Source organism: Rhinolophus sinicus, linkage group LG10, assembly GCF_036562045.2.
Source record: "Rhinolophus sinicus isolate RSC01 linkage group LG10, ASM3656204v1, whole genome shotgun sequence".
NCBI classification, from domain to species: Eukaryota; Metazoa; Chordata; class Mammalia; order Chiroptera; family Rhinolophidae; genus Rhinolophus; species Rhinolophus sinicus.
The window spans coordinates 107,979,909-107,996,422 of NC_133759.1; the positions used below are offsets into that span (position 1 = coordinate 107,979,909).

The 16,514-nt window shown below is 46.8% G+C and overlaps 1 long non-coding RNA gene across 6 annotated transcripts in view; it reads right to left on the minus strand.

Annotated features, from left to right (window-relative positions):
* Positions 1-7,152: 7,152 nt before the first annotated feature.
* Positions 7,153-16,514, minus strand: part of LOC141567320 (uncharacterized) — a 32,943-nt gene continuing 23,581 nt past the window's right edge. For 3 of the 6 annotated variants that reach the window (XR_012489919.1, XR_012489920.1, XR_012489915.1), the window contains exons 5-9: positions 13,539-13,581; positions 11,304-11,428; positions 10,848-11,028; positions 10,140-10,275; positions 7,153-8,767 (exon numbers count right to left, since the gene is read on the minus strand). This is a non-coding gene — a long non-coding RNA (uncharacterized LOC141567320). The other 3 variants (XR_012489918.1, XR_012489916.1, XR_012489917.1) reach the window with 3 other exon arrangements.

Consider the following 16,514-nt stretch of genomic DNA (forward strand, 5'->3'; position numbering starts at 1 on the left):
GCAAATGTAAGGTACACAGTTAACAGCACAAATGTGAGTGAGTGAAAGAAATGGTTAAGACTGCACCATAAAAAGCAAAGCGCTGGGTATTGGGCGGGGGTGGTGGCTGAGCTTATGGCCCAGCAAGGATGAGTGGTGACATTTGATGGAGCGCACTGTGTGTCCTTGATTTTATTTCTCAGACTCCATTGAGGGTGAATGGTGCAGAGATTAAGTGCCCTGCTTGCTAAGGGGGCGGGGAGGGGGGTGGCTCCACAAGGAGTTGGTTGGGACTTGGAGGTGTGATTCCCCTTGTTGGCTGCCTGTTCTCACCCCGTCTGCTGGGCTCCCCACGAGGCATGTGCTCCAGCAAGCCCATGGCTCCCCTTCCACATGGCCCACTTCTGTCATCCTCCTCCATCCCCGCATTTACTGCTGCTCAGCTTGAGGTCAGTTAACTTTTCAGATTTTTCTCTAACATCTCTTAATTAGGTCAAAAGACAATCATGAAAGATTACTTATGTCTGAGGGCAAAAATTCACCCACTGTGCCTTACTCCGTCCCAAATCATGCGCAGATGTGTTGTTCAGCCAACTAGGCCCTTCAAAGAGGAGAAATGTATGACTAGAACCCGTGTTACAGAACTCCCCAAGTTAAATGATGTGGCAGCCACAAAGAAATGCAACAAAAATGTAATCCCCGCCAGTTGCCACAGTGGTAATAAAGACCAAAAAATAATTCCTTTTTACATTAAAGAAACTCGTGCAGTTCCTGTCAGATTGGTGAACCACCACTGAATTACTGACTTGTGAGCGAAGGGTATGGAGTGGAAATAATGTCCAAAATCCTCTGAGAGAAGATAGGACAGTTGTCTCTCAGTGGAGGAAGATGTGGCCTCTGGGAGTGAAGAAACCGGTGCAAATAGCATGGCATCTGCTGAGCAAAACTTCAGAAATGTGTTCTTTTCCCCACACATTAGCCCAGTCAAATCATTGCCTGCCCTGATTACTGGGTGCAATGGGAACGCAAGTGCTTATTAGCTCAGTACTCTGAGCTCCTCCTAGCCTGGTGGGCGTGAGGAGTAGGTGGAACAGCCCGCCAGTGCTCAGGCTGGAGTACTTCCTCCATGCCCCTCGAAGCTAAGTTTGCACAGCAGAAGAAAGGGACATGTCTTAGAGATGATTTCTAAAAAAGGGGGGTGGGAATCAACCCGTAGCATGGTTGTCTGGCAGGGCTGACAAACGTATGTCATCAATCCCAGCTTTGCTGTGTTTCGGTTGTGGGCACACGTGTCCCCCATAAACCCACACTGAGAAGGGGAAGTGTGATTGGCCTTTGCTCCAGCCAAGACTGCGGGAACTCTCAGGAAAAGTGAATACTGGCAGAAAGACATCCCAGGACTTCAGCCACTGCAAAAGGACAAACGGAACCGTCTTCTCAAAGAAACAAGGGTATTGGTAACATGAGTAGGAATAAACAGGTTAAAAGAAGGGAAATATTTAGTATAAACAAAGACTCGTGTTATTTGTCACTCAGTTCCCAGGGTAACGATTTTTGCAAGGTCCTGTTGCATTAGTTAACGGCGGGGACACACTAGTGGCAACCCTGCTCCAGTGTGGGTTACCGGATGAAGGTGCCAGACAATGCCCTTGGAAGGAAGACCGGAAGACCCCTCCCCTGACCGCTATGCTTGCGGGCAGCACGCGGATCCCGAGTCCTAACTGGAACGGTAGGAGGTGCCCTCGCTGGGAATGCTTGGCTCCTGGCAAAGGCCAGTGCACCGGAGCCTGCGGGCCTTCTGTTGCTGCACACCTTGTTGCTGTCACAGCTTCTCCCCTGAGCCCAGGGGTATTCAGGGTCCCATCCCTGGTGCAAGGTGGCACAAGACCTAATGGCCCAATACAAACAGCCTGAGCGCCTGGGGCCTGTGCCACCTGAAAGGCCCATCTGTCCTCAAGTCTCCCCTATTGATGGGACCTCACCAGTCCAGAGCCATACCCTGAGTAGGGTTTACAAGGACTCCAAAATCAGGCTCTGTCCTTGTTCCTCTGACCTGAGCTGGACAGTTGCTTCGCTGTGGGAGGACTTCCTGTGCAATGTTTAGCAGCGTTTCTCGTCTCTACCCACTAGAGGGCAGTAGCACACACCACTCCCAAGTTGTGCTAATCAAAAACCGTCATCAGATGTGGCCAAAGCAAAATGATCACTCAGAACCACTGCTCTAAACTCTAGCCACAGAGTGTCTTTTGAAGAGAAATGAGTAGTAATGTACCAGGAGTTTATGGCAACATTATTTATAATAGACAATACCCGAAAATAATCCAAATGTTTGTGAACATAATAGACATGAACGTGGCAATGTCATGCAGTGGAATACTACACAGCGATGAAAAAGTGACCTGTTACGGCAAAAAGTAAGCACAACAGAGACATAACACTGAGTATAAGAAGTAAGACACAAAGAGTACATACTGTTCGCTTCCATTTACATAAAGGCCACAACAAACTAATCCATGGTGGCTGGTGGCATGCTAGTGGCTCCCTGGGAAGGGTTTGGATTGGCAGAGGACACAGGAAATGTTCTGTGTTGACCTGGGTGGTGATTCCATGGGTTTGTATGTGTGTACAGCTTCAGCAAGATGGATACTTAAGATTTGTGCACTTTGCTGTACGTAAAATAAACTACAGCTGATTCCAGCTCTTCCCAAAGTAAGGCGAGCCTTCGTAATGGTCACGCCTTTGCTCACATTGCTTTATGTCCGTGGTACGCTCTTTCTTTCCCTCTCCCAAAATCTCGTATTATTCAGGGATCAGCCTAAATAGCACACCTGCTGGAGACTGAAGGTTTGTGTCCCACACACCCCATCCCAAAATTCCGACATTGAGTCCTAACCTCCAATGTAATAGTATTAGGAGGGGAAGCTTTGGGAGGTGATGAGCTCTTATTAATGGGATTAGTGCCCTTATGAATGTGACCCCAGAAAGCTCTCTCGTCCTTTAGCCACATGAGGATACAGAAGATGGCCATCCATGAGTCAGGAAGCAGGTGCTCACCAGACACCGAATCTGCTGGCACGTTGATCTTAGACTTCCAGTGTCCAGAGCTGTGAGAAATTAATTTCTGTTGTTTTTAAGCCACTCGGTCTGTGGTATTTTGATATAGCAGCCTGGACAGACTATAGCAGTACCCTTTCCTTCCTCTCACTTATAACTATTGTCTAAAATATAATTTTAGCATCTGCTTCATGTCCTTTTCACCTACCCCCCCCCCCAACACACACAAAATTAGACTGAGCTCTTTAAAGTCAGATCTCAGACCCTATTCTTACATTTCAAGATCCAAGATGTTGGCAGTTCTTAAAAAACAGTTGACAGAGGAATGTACCATAGACAAGCTCTGGCTTGTTTGGGGGTCTGACATATTGGCTAGGGCAGGGGACACAGCTCTTGAGTCCTTCTGAGGGCCAGGATCTAGAAAACTGAATCCTCTGGTCTTTTCTCAGAGCCTCAGAGTCTGCTGTGAAAACCCTAGCTGGCAATTCCTGGACCCAACTTCCCAACAAAGAGACTCGGAAGCAACAGGTTGGTAGCTTGTCATAATAACTACATTCAGAAAACTTGAGAGCCCTGATTGTACCCCAAGGCCAGAGTCCCAGATGTCATGGGAGGGAGCTTTTCTTAAAAATGGTCCGTTCAGGAACTAAGTCTCAGAGGCGGAGTCAGTGCCGGCAAATTCTGCCTACCTGACCTCTTAGCGGGAGAAATGGCTCATCTGCGAAGGCTGATTACTACTATGAAAAAGAATTATATCTGTGCTAGCAACATGGAATGCCGCGTGGGGCCATCAGCTGCGCCGGAAGGCTCCTGAAAGGTGTCCTCTGACCACCTGTCCACGCCACCTCCATTCTTACCTTCTGCTTCTCCCTGAGGCTGGGGCTCAGGCACCTGGTGCACACGGGCAGTTCCTGCTATGAAGCATGGGACACCCCCACCCCACCCCACCCCAAATCCCACGGGTATAAGGAAGTCCTCTCCTCAAGAGAGACTTGGGGCGCTGTCCTTAACCAGGCCTGCCAGCACCTGGCACGCAGCCCTCTGCAGTGCAGTGTGCGCGGGGCTGGTTTGTTCCAGCGTATCTCCTTGAGACAGGGCAAGGCCTGAGCGGTCTACTCTCAACCTACTCCGCAGGCTGTCCACGCTGAGGGTAACAGTCACAGTGACAGCCATGACCGAGGAGACCATTTGGCATTGTCTGGCACCTTCATCCGGTAACCCACACTTGAGCAGTGTTGCCACTCGTGTGTCCCCGCTGTTAACTAACACAACAGGACCTTGCAAAAATCGTGGCCCATTGTCCTAACATTCAGCAGCTGGGTTGGTGCTTGGAGCGAGGAAACGCACTGGAGGTCTAACTCCTGCTGGGGGAATTCACCCTCGGGGTAACAGGCAGGACACACCCGCTGCACCTCAAACCAGCTCCCACGAGCAATGCTCTGAGGTCCCGGAGGGTGCTGGTGCTTCTATGGGAGCTGGCACTTTGGGGTGGGAAGGCGGCAGCACGTGCAGCACAAAGCGGCACCCACCAAGGCCAGCAGGCCGTGGAACCCCCAGATAGAACCACTCACCAGCCATTTGCAGCCAGTCAGCCAGCCATTTGCAGCTAAAAGGCTTTCCCTGTGACCAATTGCAAGCACAACTCGACCATCCTGTTCCTGCTGCCAACTGTTCAGACTTTGTTAAATTAACACACATTGAGTAGAGAGAGCACAGTGTGCCCGGATGGTGAGCTGGTTCAACAGACCACAGGAGAAACTGAAATAGAGAAGTTTCTCACTTACAGGCCTGGAGGAGATCCCCAGCCTCCTGGAGGGGCCCCATGGGAAGTCCAGGCGGAGTACAGACCCACAGAGGTAGGACCAGGGCACAAGTTTATGTTAGGGTCCCTGAGTGGAGTGTTTTGGGCTTCCGGGGCTAGGGCTGGATCCATCGATTCAAACCAAAAGAGCCGTCCTCTTGGTGAACTCAATGGGGGGGGTCTTAGTTAAGGGGCACACAGTATACAGGTGCTGGAGGCTGGGGAAACTGTTGACCACAAGGGCTGCTGGGAAAGCCCTGACAAGCACTTGTATGTGCTTGTGACTCGGTGGCTGCCATCTCGCGCATGCACTTGCATGGGGGGGCTAGTGGCAGGTTAAGGCCCCTGCAGACTCTGGGCCAGACGACATGGATGCCAAGGCAGCAAGGGGCGGAGTGGCCGAGCTATGTTTGGGCAGGTGAACACCTACATGGAAGTTTATGTTTATTTATCCAGCGAGGCACATATTCTGCGGCCTGAATCTTTTAACTCATGTCTTTTATCAAGTCTGAGCCATCATCTCTGAATATTTACTTCTCTTCCATGTTCTCTGTTTTGTCTTTCAGGAACTCCTGCTTTGCTCTTGTCTGTTTAATCTGTTCCCTGCCCATTCTTTCATAGTTCCACCTCTCTACACACTGAATTCTATGGCTTTACTTAGCTCTGTCTTACTCTGCCCTGTCTTCAGCTGAATATAATCCACTGTGTGACATGTTTATTGAGTATTTTAATGCTGAGTTTAAGATCCAGTGACTATATTTTTCATTTCTAGACACTGTATGGTTCTTGTCTTTATGCCTTGCTTTCACATGGTTTTAAATTTTTTATCATTTTTTTTTAAAAGATTTTATTGGGGAAGGGGAACAAGACTTTATTGGGGAACAGTGTGCACTTTCAGGACCCCTTCTCCAAGTCAAGTTGTCCTTTCAATCTTAGTTGTGGAGGGTTCTGTTCAGCTTCAAGTTGTTCTTTCAGTCTTAGTTGTGGAGGGCACAGCTCAGCTCCAGGTCCAGTTGCCGCTGCCAGCTGCAGGGGGCACAGCCCACCATCCCCTGCGGGAGTCGAACTGGCAACCCTGCGGTTGAGAGGATGCGCTCCAACCAACTGAGCCATCCGGGAGCTCAGCGGCAGCTCAGCTCAAGGTGCCGTGTTCAATTTTAGTTGCAGGGGGCACCGCCCACCGTCCCTTGCGGGACTCGAGGAATTGAACTGGCAACCTTGTGGTTGAGAGCCCGCCTCCAACCAACTGAGCCATCCGGGAGGCAGCTCAGCTCAAGGTGCCGTGCTCAACCCCAGCCGCAGGGGGCAGAGCCCACCATCCCTTGCGGGACTCGGGGAATCCAACCGGCAACCCTGTGGTTGGGAGCCCACTGGCCCATGTGGGAATTGAACCGGCAGCCTTCGGAGTTAGGAGCACGGAGCTCTAACCGCCTGAGCCACCAGGCCGGCCCCTCATTTTTTTAAAGATAGTTATTTTTATAGAGTTTCTGGTTTTTCTATTGCCTAAAATATTTGACAGTCTTATTAAAATGGCTGTTGACTGTGGGTTGGTTCCTCATATTTTGTAATTTTGTATTATGAACTCATCTTGGGTTTGTGTGTATGTCAGAATCCTGACAAACGTTGATTGATTGTGTCTTCCTCTAAAATATTTTGTTTGCTTCTGTAAGTTGTTTCAAAGACCAGGACACATTTCTATGTCAATTGTGCAGTTTTTAAACTGGGTTGTGACTAGGAAAATTCGAAATTCTAACGCGTGAGGTGCAGGTCAGGGTTAGGAATCGTCCGAGAGTACTCGTCCCCGTCCGAGCCCAGGGAGGGACAGACGATCTTCCTGTGCAGAGGAGCGGGTTTCCTCCAGTCCACCCTTTCCCTATATGTACAGATCTTTGAAATTTCTGAATTTGGGTTATTTCGCTGCCTACTCTCTGCCTTGTCTGGCCTCAGGCCTTGTTTCTGGTCAAAATTAAACCCACTTGGCATCTACAGCATCAACTCACCAACTTTATTTCTGGCTTTCAGTTCCCTCTAACTTGCTGAAACCTGGAAACTTCACTTATTTTCATGCAAACTGTATTATGCATCGAAAAGAATGTTATCTGTTATTATCCACCATTTCTAGCTGTTTAAAGTGAAATGTTTTTCACTTTAGATAGTCCATCATATTGCCAGTAAAGGTCTCACACATTTAATACAAACATAACTTATCAACTAGATGATTGAGCAATATCAGGAGATGTCATGACATTGTTCGCTTCCAGGTCCAGGGAGCTCTGGAATACTTGCCAGAAAACAAAACAAAAAATGATATGTGTACAGGGTATGGACTTCTGGTTTAATAATAAATTCATGTTGTTCCAGTTATAATGTTTATTACAAAGACAAAAGGGTGTAATTTAGTGTGGAAAGGTTTGATAGGTGTCATTCTATATATTATGGTGTATATGTTTACAAGTTCACAATTATGTTCAACTGGTAATGCAGTTCAAAAATAAATAAAATTCTTTTTATGTAACATCCTCAGGAATATAACCCCTATATAGATCTGGGATTGTTTTGATGCTTATTAGATCTGTTGCTTAATGGTTTAATTTGTTCATATACTTCAAGGCTCAACATTCACAGTTAATATAGGTACAGACACACTTTATAATTAAGTATATCACCTAGAGCATCATTACCCTTCTAGCATTAGTTTTAAGAGAACAAACTTTTTCATTCTCGCAATTGGGAGACAATCACCTCAGGATGAATCCACACACAGTGACAATGGACTTCTCACTGAAGGGTTTTTCACATCCAGAATATCCATAGGTTTGCGTTCCTAGATGTGTTGTGACTTCTTGATTAAAAACCTCACTTCTTCCGTACAGTTTCTCTCTAGTGTGGATTCAATGTCTAATGAGGCTTGCCTTCTGGGAGAAGGTTTTCTCGCAGTCAGGGCATTCATAAGGCTTCTTTCCCACGTGAGTTCTCTTGTGTATAATAAGGCATGAGTTCTGGGAGAAGGCTTGCCCACACTCCCTGCACTCATAGGTCTTCTTTTCTGTGTGAGTCCTCTGGTGGAGGATGAGGTGTGACTTCTGGAAAAAGGCTTTTCCACATTCACTGCATCCATAGGGTTTCTCACTTATGTGGATTCTATAATGGATGATGTGGCAGGACTTCTGGGAGAAAGATTTTCCACATTCTTTGCAGCCATAGGGTTTCTCTCCTATATGAGATCTGTGGTGTTCGATGAGACATGACTTGAGGGAGAAGGTTTTGTCACATTCTGAACACTTATGAGGCTTCTCTCCAGCAAGAATTGTCTCAGGTATGAAGAGGCTTGTCTTCGGGGAGAACGTTCATTACAACTGCTGTTTCCAGCAGGTTTCTCTTTTGTGTGATTTCTCATACATTTGTCGAGACAACCCTCCCTGAAGCCATTGTCCTGTTCATTGCAGCCATAGGATTTCTCAGCTCTGTGGACTCTCGGATGTTCTGATTGGTGGGAAAAGCCTTTCCCACATTTGGTACATTCGTGGTCTTTCTCATCACTGTCAGTTCCCCGATCAACATTAAGGGCTTGGTTACGGCTAAAAGTTTTTCTACACTGGTTGCATTCATGGGATGCATGCCAGAATGTGGAGTTTCAAGCTTAGAATAGAGAAACAATTTCCCCTGTCCATCACACTCAAATCTCCTTGTTGCGAGGTATGCATTAGGACTAACGTGAACATTACCTTGCAAACTTGTTCCTCATGCATCACAGTTATGGAACTGCTGTCTTGAGGAACAAAGTTTGGGTTCTGATAGGTTTGTTTTAATTGTATTACATTTGTGGTGCCCTTTTCTGGTCAGTTTTTTTCTTGTCTGGGAATGAAACTTGCCTCAAAAGTTTGTCTTGGTGTTCCTGTTGTCTGTCTACTTGGGTATCAACTTGGAAAACATCTATTAGGAAGAAAAACAACACAAATGTGTTCATCTTTCCAGGACCACATCATAGAACTAAACTGTTTCAGAACTGTTTGGAAGGAGGATTAACTTCGTGGTTTCAAACTTAGTTGCTCAGATTAAATAATCATAATCCTCTGACAAATACCTTCTCGTCCCTTGGCTTTTGAAAAGAAAAAATGAGATACTAGAACTTGGGATAAAGCATTGATAATGAATAGAAGTATCTTTGCTATTAACAAGTTTGACACAGTACATTGGAAAGAAGGTGAAAACACACACGAGTGAAAGCGAATAAGAGAGGAAAAGCTGGGAGGGTAGTGGATTCAAGGCAATGATGTGCTGGTGAACCAGGTTGCCAGGCGGGGAAAGCCCTGGGCTGCAGCATTTACCAATTTCCACAGTGAAAACACTCCTCCACCATGGTGAATTTCAAGCTAACAAGATGACATCACTGAATGCAGAGCTGGAAAGATTCAGGCACAATTGGCTATCACAGGCCAGGACTAGCTCTAGCAACCCTAGATAAGGGGGAGACATAATAAGGAGGTCCTGTCAGGAGATAAGGATATTTAGAAACTATAAGCAAGCACTAAAGAAAGACTAGGGTTCCTGGAGGAATCGGGAGAGAAGGGTTTAGGAAACGGAGCAAAGGACTCAGGTTAAAAGAAGTAAAACCAAATGTAAAACCGCTCACTTTATTCCTGGGTACAAATCAGGCTTCCACTAGTGTGCACTTCCTGTGTCCTTCCCACCGTAAGTCCCTTCATTCTGTACACCAAACGAATTTTCTCCCAGCAGCAAGTCCTTTATTGTTAAAGGAACGATCTTAGCGCTAGAGGTCCATTCTGCAGTGATTTATCCCCACATGGACCTACAAGCTCTGTATGGCGTCCAGTCTGAGGACACAAGGATAATTGTCCTAGACCGGAATGCAAGCTGTTCTTGCCCCCAGGAGGATGCCCCGTTGTATTCTGATGGCTTGGATGACCATTTTCTTCAGTCGTCGTTCCTCGTTACCAAATCTGGCTGACAACCAAATCCTTATGTGTCCCCTTCCTTCCTGTGTGTCTGATGGACTTGGCTGCAGACCAGCCCCGCCCCACTAACTCCATATTGACGGTCCTCCAGCGTGCTGGTGTCCACCTTACTGTGGAATCTCCTTTGAGAATCCTAAGTGTCAGATTTGCCATCCTGTATTTAATCCTCATTTGCTTTTTCCTTCATTTACATTTTATACCACAGACGGCACCTGCTATTTCACCTCTGGCACCCAGACCCCAGGCAACCATGGGATTCCTTTGTGTAGAAATGTTTATGTTCCCTGAGCCCCACTGCTGATTTCCTAAGAGAGAAAATCAATACTTACTGATCGTCCCCATCGGGATTTTCTGGGTTGGAGCCCAGCCGAGCCGTCCTTTGTGAAGCTCTCCGGGTGATTCTGTTGTCCTACCCCTGGTTAATAACTACTGCCCGGAACAAATGCTCGATAAAGGATCCTTGTCCTGGAAGGAAGAGGGAGTTAGTTGGTGTTCACCGTGTGAGTCCCGCAGAAGTAAGGACCAATAAAACAAAAGGCTCTTCTCCCCATGGCGTTATACTTGGATGGGGGGAAAGCTTCAGTTATAACCTATTAGAAAAAAATGGGGCCATATCACATGGTTTGAAAGAAGAGGAATTTAAAATCAGATAAAAGGTAGCAAATAAATTTCAGAGGCATTTCACAGTGAAAGACAGAAAAGACAACTAAACTTAAACTGAGTGGCACAAAATAACAGTTATTTTAAAGTAAGGCAAATCTGTGAAGCCCTGAATGAATGAGAAAGCCTATTTCATAATCATGGGGGAAAGTGTAAGACTGAAGATTCTAGAGAAAGACTCAGCAAGCAAGGTCTTAGATGGCAGGGTAGAATAAAGGGCAAATAAACATAGAATATGTCTTTCTCTAAAATCCAGGGACAAGAGAGCAGTCATGTAGTGCTGCGTGCAGCTGGCAGGAGTCATGTGGGCATCACAAGGTCTCAGGCAAATTGTCCACAGCTGCTTGCAAAGATCCAAAGCTTTTAAGAACAGTTACCTGAAACAGGAAAATATCCAAGGTTCTGCTTTGTGACCTCCTGGAACTTTATGTCCACTGTCCCCTTGCAAGCTGGTTTCCTCATCTGGAAAGCTCCATCCAAAAATTTCTTCTTCCTCCACCCATGGTTCCCGCCCCTGTTCCAACCTGGAGATCACAGCTGTTTTGGTAACTTGACACCCTGTTCGTAAGAAATAGTTACAGGATTTATACTGAGCCTCCTGAGCCTCCTAAGGAAGCAAAAGGTTCAGGACACACATGAACATTTACATCTTAGCCAAGAATAGGTATTTCGCTTGGGAGGTTAATTCACAAACAAATAATCCAGGTGAGATGAAAGCAAGACTCTGACAACTGAAACCCAAGGCTAAACACTATTATTACTTACGAGGTTTTATATACTGATTAAAGAAAGGCGCTCAGACATAATTAGTGAACACGAGAGGCCTTCCTCACCCACTGAGACCATGGCTGTAGTGCTTCAGCGTCACATCCCAGTACAGGGTCCTCTGCACAGGGTCCGGCTGCTGCCATTCCTTCTGGGTGAAGCCCACAGCCATGTCTCTGAATGACAGTGACCCCTGGAACAGCACATTCCTGGTTAACCTGGAGTGCTCACCACAGAGTACTATGGCGAAGGTGTAGAGGAGATGGGTCTTACCACCTTCAGAGTCAGGTTTCCCATGATAAGTTATAAAGGAACTTAGCGTGCCCCTAACTTTGTATGTTTTGAGGGAGAGAAAAAAATCATTAGAAAAGATCTCACTTATGGATCTCCATTCACTCACTCACTCACTCACTGAACAAGCATGTATTGAAGACCTGGTATGTTACTGGCATTCTGCATGGTGCCTGGGGTCAAAAAGCTGACTGCAACATTGGTCCTGTTCTAAAAGTTTGTTCATCTGTAAAGTGGGAGAAAGGGTTAGTAACATCACAGGTTCATTCATGAAATAATATATGAAAAACACAGAGACTGGCACATAAGTGCTCAACAGATGGAAGTTTTATAACTTTTATTGTCATTATCTTTATTGCAGACAGCCCTAACAGAGAGAGGTTCCCAATGAGACTTGGTTTACCTCCAAAACAATAGCTTCTCAAAAAGACACCACATGAAACCTCCAGCTTTACACAGGGCTGACAGCCTCGTGTCTCAATCAGCTCTCTCTTCTAAGAAGGCTGTGGAGTCACCACCTTGTTTTCAAGCTCTCATACTGGTCCTGTCCCCACATGTTTCTGTTATCAAAATCCAGACAGTTCCAGCTTTATTAAGCACAGACACTCCCATCAAGACAGGTTCCCAAGCTAGAAACTAAGACCCTGTGACTGTCTTTCTTCCTGGAATGGACAGCTATGTTTGTCCACGAGGCCTCGTCTTTCCTGGGACTAACATTCTCCCCCCACCCCAAGCACATGGTGCTCCTGCGAGCTCCCCATCGCAGACCCAGCCCCTCAGCTCTAACCTGGACTCAGCTGGACAAACCTGAATCTTTCTGAGATCTTGCAAATGGGCTCTATGAAGGAGACTTGGTCCTGTTCTGTGGCACACTTTGTAAATGTGAGGTGTGGGAGCCGATGGCCATCCTATTTCTGGTCACACGGATGAAATCAGCGTGACAGAAGGAAGTCACAGAGACAGGGGCAAGGGACAAAAAAGACTCCTGACAATATCTGGGTTCCTGGATGTAAGCGCCTCCGAGACCCAGCTACATACCTGCTCTCCCCACGGTGCGTGGTGCTGCCTGGATTCTGTCTTTGTCCTAAACTAGTTAGAACTGGGTTTCTGGTTCTTATAATGCCAAGGATTCATGTTCATGTATCTCTAGAGACCAGGATAGAGAGGGGCCCTTTAGGAATATAGGGATTTGAGAATGCACACAGGCTGATGGCAAACAAGGATGTCACTGATGTCTGAAGAAAGATGATGCTCACTGAGGGAGAAAGAACTCCAAGGAGGCCAAGGGCACCTGGGTGAGGTCTCAGTCCTGAGGACAGAGAGGGCACCACCTCCTCAGAACTGGAGGAGAGAAGGCTAGTAGAGCTCGGGCCACGCTCCCTCCCTGCCCTGCTGAGGATTGCAACGCTGAGCTGTTCGCTCTCTGTCTGTGTCAAAAATTATTGTGAAAGTAATTTAAAGAATGTGCTACTCACTCGTTTCTCCAGCCTGTGCAGTGTTTTATCTAGGTCATTCTGAACCGTAACAAGGCTGCGTGTGTAGGCCTGAGTATTGGATTCCCTAAACAGCTGCAATCACAGATTTCTGCACTGGCTGGCACAATATCCACTGTTTATACTGGAAAAGACTTGCTGTGAAGTTTATTTCAATGTTATCATTGAGGAACCCGCCGCTATATCCCACATACAAAGACCCATCACATAAATTTCTGAATGCCCCAAAAAGCTTTATTTCCCCAGAGAAGGTGATATGCTTGTCCCAGACAGACAACACAAGCCATATGTATTGGATGGAATCTGTCTTTTTAAAGTGCCGGAATGTCAGACATAAATTTAGGGGGCAGCCAGGAATTCCAGCAGCCTGTTCAACGCATCCACTCTGCCCTTCCCATGGCCTTGATCTTCCATTCACTTCGTATTTTCACTGTGCATTTTGTTTTATTGGATGCATTCTTATAAGCAACCTGAAGTCCATGGTAAAACAAAGCGCAGTGTAAAAAATGCCTTACTCACCTGGCACATGGTCCTTCCCTGCTGATCGGGGAGAAGCAGACACCTGTGGAGGCAGAGATTGGGGTGAGGGAGGAGAGGACATGAGAGGTCAAGCTTGCCTCCAGCCTGAGAAAGAATCCGCTGCACTACCCCAGGCTCACGGGGGAGTAAAGCTTCCTCCCAAGGAGTCACCTTGGAATGTGTTGGGGACCCAGCTGCAGACTTGAACTGGGCTTTCCCCTCCTTAATGAGTATGTATCTCTGTGTCTCAGTGATTAATGTACAGTCTACTGCCTTCCACCCACCACTGCCCAGAAATTTAATGAATAGAAATTTCTTCTGAAGAAACAGTCATGAGTTCGGGCAAAGATTTATTGGCCAAGATATATATGTATTACAAATTTGGTAAAACTCTGAAAAAACACAAATAACTAAATATCCAACTATAAAGGACTTGTGAAATGAATGTACTACATCCAAAGAGAAATAAGCATTATGTAGCAAAAAAAAAAATGAAATCATGGAAAACTTTATTAATGGCATACTGATAATTGAAAAAGGTGGTTGAACACTATTTGCTCCAACACGTGCACGCGCACACACTCCTACAGATTAGTCTGTGAAATGATGGAAAACAAAACGCTAGTAGTAGTTAGCTTTGGGTAGTTGGCTAATAACCATTTAAACATTGTTTTCTTTGTACTTTAATTTTCTAAGCTTTTCTATGACAAACAAGCATTTCATATTTGATCACTACTTAAAAAGTTAGTTTTGGGCCGGCCCGGTGGCTCAGGCGGTTAGAGCTCCATGCTCCTAACTCCGAAGGCTGCCGGTTCGATTTCCACATGTGCCAGTGGGCTCTCAACCACAAGGTTGCCGGTTCAATTCCTCGAGTCCCACAAGGGATGGTGGGCTCCGCCCCCTGCAACTAAGATTGAACACGGCACCTTGAGCTGAGCTGCCGCTGAGCTCCTGGATGGCTCAGTTGGTTGGAGCGCGTAATCTCAACCACAAGGTTGTTGGTTCGACTCAGCAAGGGATGGTGGGCTGCGCCCCCTGCAACTAGAAAACGGCAACTGGACCTGGAGCTGAGCTGCACCCTCCACAACTAAGACTGAAAGGACAACAACTTGAAGCTGAACAGCACCCTCCACAACTAAGATTGAAAGGATAACAACTTGACTTGGAAAAAAGGCCTGGAAGTACACACTGTTCCCCAATAAAGTCCTGTTCCCCTTCAAAAAAAAAAAAGATTTTTTAAAAATATCTGTAGCTTACTCATCTTCTAACCCAAAGCTTCTATCACCAGTCTGGCCCCTGGCATTGAGGAAATTCACAGGAACATAATATAAAAATGCAATTCTGGGCAGAGTCCATCAAATGGAGCGTAGCTAAGGCAAATGGAGGTTTATTAACCAGAGGCACTCAGCTCTATCTGTGCTAAGTTTTGTTTGTTTCTCCTCTCATAGCTGCCGTTTATCAATAGTAACTTTTATTAAGAATTGTGCTGGCTGCACTGTGCTAATCTCACCCAGGAAGTGGTCCTAGTCTGGCTCTGCCACTTACCAATATGGGACAAGACCTGATGCCTTCTCCTGAGCCCTCCTCCTCCTTTCCTCATTTTCCCAGGGAACAGGAACACGAAGGTTCAGGAACAAATTTACTGTGGCTGGAAGCATCAGTGGACCCCACACCTATCTCTCCTGAATAGACATGAGGTCGGTCTTAGGTGTGTTCCTACTTAGGATAGAGACACACTGAATTCAAGAGGTCTGCAGAGACACTAAAACTCTAGAAATACAGAAACTCGATAAAGAATTCTGGGGGTGTTTTGTAAAAATTAGAGACTACCTAAGTGCTTAAAAGTAAAAGATTGGTTAATAAATTATGATACAATCAAAACATGCCAAGCTACCAATCAACTTCAACTATCATAGAAGAAAGATCTGACATAGAAAGCTCTTCCAGCAATACCAGTAACTAAAAAAAGCAGATGCAGAAGCATGATTCACAGATGTGTAACAGGAGGATGGATGGGATTTCCCCAGGTGCCCTGGGGTTTAGCTAAACCCCAAACACCCCAAATTCTAAGGAGGAGGTGCTAGACACACCCTAACAGATTCCTTCCTTTGGGAGAGGGAAATAATTGAAGGACAGGCATTTACTGAAGGCGTGTATTATGGGGTTCTCCTCCCCTCCCAAGCCAGGATTGGGGGGCTCCGAGAGCACTGTTCATGGAGAGTGGAGGGAGCCTGTATAAAGAGGGGAACTAACCTCGCACCGCCAGGCCGGATGTGTGTCCACCTGCAGAAACTCAGGTGCGCGGTAGCTCACCAGAGGGGAGCACGAGAGCTTCTGTGGCAGTGTAGGGCACGGGGGAGCCCAGAAACAGGAGCCAGCTTCCCCCGTTGAAGAAGTAGACGCTGGCTAAGCCCAGCACGGTGGCCAGGCCAGGAGTGGGGCAGGCATGAGAGTCACCTACGCTGCCTGCATTTGTTGGAACCAGGATGCAAGAGTTCCAGGGGGCCGTGTGGATGGCAGGGAAGCTAAGTGTGCTTGAGCTTTATTGCAAGGACACTGACTAAGCAGGCTGCCTGCTGGGTGGGGAATGCCACCCTGAGGAGTGGGAACACTGAGCCAGGAGCTGGGGCGTGGCACAGGTGGTGCACCCCACCAAGAGCCATCTTGTGGCCTCCTGTGTAATGGAGGGCAGCCAGCGTTAGGCAGTGAGAGCTACAAACAGCATCAAGCAAGGAAAAATGTGTGCTGCTTTTCCTCTGCAGTCATGCGCTGTGTAAGGACGTTTCGGTCAATGACCGACCGTGTACATGTCAGTGTTTCTGTAGGATTACAATGGGGCCTAAAAATTCCTCTCAGTGACGGTCCTAACATCATAGGGCAACACATTACTGACATGTTTGTGGTGACGCTGGTGTAAACAAACCTGCTGCACTGCCAGTCGTACAAAAGTAGCACATACAATCATGTACAGGACGT